Source organism: Thermobia domestica, chromosome 18 (genome assembly GCF_964235325.1).
Source record: "Thermobia domestica chromosome 18, izTheDome1.hap1.1, whole genome shotgun sequence".
Taxonomy (NCBI): domain Eukaryota; kingdom Metazoa; phylum Arthropoda; class Insecta; order Zygentoma; family Lepismatidae; genus Thermobia; species Thermobia domestica.
The window spans coordinates 46,697,652-46,701,474 of record NC_137471.1 but is presented as its reverse complement, the minus strand read 5'-3'; positions in this window follow the sequence as shown (position 1 = coordinate 46,701,474).

Sequence of the window (3,823 nt, the reverse complement as noted above, 5' to 3'; positions counted from 1 at the left end):
TTTTTAGAACACCCGGTGTATATATCATAAAGGAAATATATATAAGAAGGAAGGTATATATATAGTAAAGGAAAGGAAAGAAAGAATGAATGACGTCAATCCCTTTTTCTGAGAACTTATAATTTTTAAAAGCCGATATAGAGAAGATATATGTTTGTATCTTTCTTGGTGCTTTTGAATAAAAGACCCACTCGTTCTACACTGAAAGTCTCATTGGAAAACTTTCTCACTTTAATTGGACAGAAGTTATATAAGAACGACGACGACAAAAAAAAAAAAAAAAAAAGACCTAATTGAGACTGTATCACAAAATACTTTAATATCATGATGTTCAGAAGTTTTTTTTTCTTTCCCTTTTTTCTTTCGTCTTGTTATAAACTAGAGCCAATTATCAGAGTTATACTTCTAAAATAGTATTCGATTTTTTTTCTTTTCTTTTGTTTCCTTATATCTTTCTTTAAATTCATTTTAATGGGAAGATTATATATTCCGAGAACATAAAGAAACATTAAAGATATTTTAGTTAATGAATCGTAATTCCATATTTGAAACAGGTATTATCAGGTTTTTATAAAAAAAAAAAAAAAAAAAAAAAAAAAAAAACAAAGGGAAGGCCGTCAAAACAAAAACCTGCGTTCTCCGTATACTAAGTCATGCGCTTTTCTGCTGGTTTGTGCTTGTTCTTAAAGCTTTAAAGTGGTTCGATGCAGAGAAACAAAAACATGTATATTGTTAAGATTATCTTAAGATATCAACGAACTTAAAACGAACGGTGTGTGTGTTATTTTCGAATTTTTCAATTTTCAGTCCTCCATTCCATTCCCGAGATATTGGTCCAAAAAGTTCCGATTTCGGGAGATTTAAGGAGCCATATCTCAGGAACCTTAAGTGATAGGGAGATGATATTGGTGTTGATCAATATCTAAGAGGACGGTGAACATTTTGGTGCCAAAAAGTAACAGGTGATCCAGGACGCCCATCAGGGGGGGACAAGATGGTGCGATTGCCCCCCTAGAGGAAATTGTACTTCAGAATATCGAAAATCCAATAGAATTTTTACATTAGTTACAGCAAAATTTGAAACTATTTTTGAAACGTCACTTATACTTGCCCTCCCTTGGAAACCACATGGGCGCCCTTGCCGGTGATCACTGTTCCCCAGATATTGGCCAAAAAAGTTCCGATTTCGGGAGATTTAAGGAGTCATATCTCGAGAGCCGTAAGACATAGAGAGATGATATTCTTGTTGATCAATACCTAAGAGGATGGCGAAGATTTTGGTAACAAATAGTAATCGGTGACCACTGGTTATATCTGTTTTTTTCAGTATATATATACGGTGATAAAAGGTGACAACTCAATATAGCTAATTTAATACATTCCCTAATACGCAGGTTCCAAATATGTAAGTGTATTGTCTATTGAATTTAATCAAATAAATGTAATATACAATTTCATATAATTTTCGAAAAAAAAAAAAATTAAGTTCGTACTATCAATGCTTTTCGAGCATTCTCTACTGTTGATACTGAAAACTATTTTTATAAGTAGTGTATGCGTCATTATTAATGTTAGAAGTATGTACATTACCGTTAGGAGCAAACTAATGACAACAGGGACAATACTATTTATATAAATAACTTTAAAAATTGTTCCAACACAATAAAAGATAGCAATTATTATTGGACAGAGAACGTAGCATCATAAAAAAATGCTTTTATTGAATTTTGGAAAGTATATACATATGTGCACTTATTCCGGTGCTTGGGGTCTCTGGTTCGATCCACGACAAAATAAGTTTGTGGTGAACCAGAAGTATGGCCTAGAGTACTTTTTATTGAACCTTTTTTTTTCGGAAATTACGAAATCCAGATGAACTTTCTAAAAAAAAAAAAAAAAATACTGATTCTCACGCTAAGCATGGAAAGTCTTAAGATCTGGAACCAGAATGTTCGTGGATTGCATACCAAAAGAAGTATTTTTTTCTTCAATTTGTAATCTTATGTAGTCAGTTCAAAATGCTTTCATAGCTTAGCTTTGGTAACATGGACAATTAAAACAAAGTAAGAAAGATAAGCTCATCAAATGTTAGGAAGGATTTTAATCTTACACTTCTATCTAACAAACTAACTAACTAACTCTATGGCCTATGGAACCCGGAGGTTCAATGCCGCGTTCACAAAAGCTCTCCACTGACTTCTATCCTTAGCCAATTGGATCCTGTTTCTACTTTGTATTCCTATCTCTGCGAGATCCATCTTAATATTGTCCTCCCATCTGCGCCTAAGTTTTCCTAATGATCGTTTTCCGATTGGTCTTCCAGTCAAGACTTTGAAAGCGTTTCTACTTTCTTCCATTCTAGCTACATGACCCGCCCGCCTCCTAGACTTGACGACCGTAACAATGCAGGGTAAACCGTATAAATTATGTAGTTTCTCGTTATGAAGTTTCCGCCATTCCCCATTCCCGTTCCTCTTGGGTCCGAATATTCATCTCAGGATCTTGTTCTCAAATACTTTCAGTCTATGTTCTTCCCTCAGAGTAAGCGACCACGTTTTGAAACCATACAGGACAACAGGAATGATTATCGTTTTATATATTTTAAGCTTCAAATTCCTCGACAGAATTCGCGACGACAAGAGATTTTGAACCGGATAGTAACACGAATTCCCTGCTTTTAGTCGACGGGTTGTCTTTCTGACTTGATTTTTAAGAACATTATTCGTGGTTATTGTATTTTGATAAATTTTTACCTAAGAACAACTAATTATAAAAATATTAGAAATTAGGGCACCTTGTTACTAAGAATTTGTTTACAAAATCTATTAATAAGAGTGTTGTACCAGCAAATAGATGTTATCAGTATTATTTCAAATGAACTATGATAAAGTGCGTTTTCATTTTCTTTAATCTTTAAAAAATAATTTGTATGGTTTAGTTCTTTTAAGTGTTTTTCTTTTTTTTCAATGTTGGTGCCTTTATATAGGAGACATAACCATAGTAGGAGACATTTTGAACTCACTGAGTCCCAATGTCGCCTGCAGGAGACATAGACCCCCGAAACTGGCAACACTGTAACTCCGGTCTCTTCCCACCACATGCATGCGCACGAAGGCTATAGATGGAAACAAATACAGGGCTATATATATCCTCTTCAGTCCTGTATTTGTAAGCATAATTGCTGTACTTGTTTCCATCTATAGCCTTCGTGCGCATGCAAATATATATATGTGTGTGTGTATGTGTGTGTGACCTTTGTCCAGAAATTTCGGTGAATATTTCTATGTTTCGAATGGATTGTTGCCTTACCTGAAACAGCAGTTACTGTCCTTGGAAGTAATTCCCGTTGGTGGTAATGCTCTTCTGGAAACGGCTGTACAAGCCCTGGAAACTCCTGAGATGGCTCATCTTTACAGATGACCTTCAGCTGAGTCATAACATTACGTTGGGTGTCTGAAATGTCCGAAAACCTCCGGCACTTCAATTTGGGTAACAAGAAAATATTAGGAGGAGACAAGTCTAGGATGTCGGTTGGGATATTGAGTGACATGACTCCTCTGTTGGAAAGAAATTGCTGCACCAGAGAGGCAGTATCTGGTAGGGCATTGTCGCAGAACTGGGTTCGGTCGCCTTGCTTGGCGTACCCGCTTGATTAGTTGCAGCAAGTATTTCTGTATTTCCACGTATGTATTGGCATTTAATCTGGTACCCTCAGGGAGAAATTCTTTATAGATAAGACCTTCAGAGTCGAAGAAAACCACGAGTATTATCTTAATGCAAGACCTCTCACTTCGCACCTTCTTGCTTTTGGGTGACACTGGAC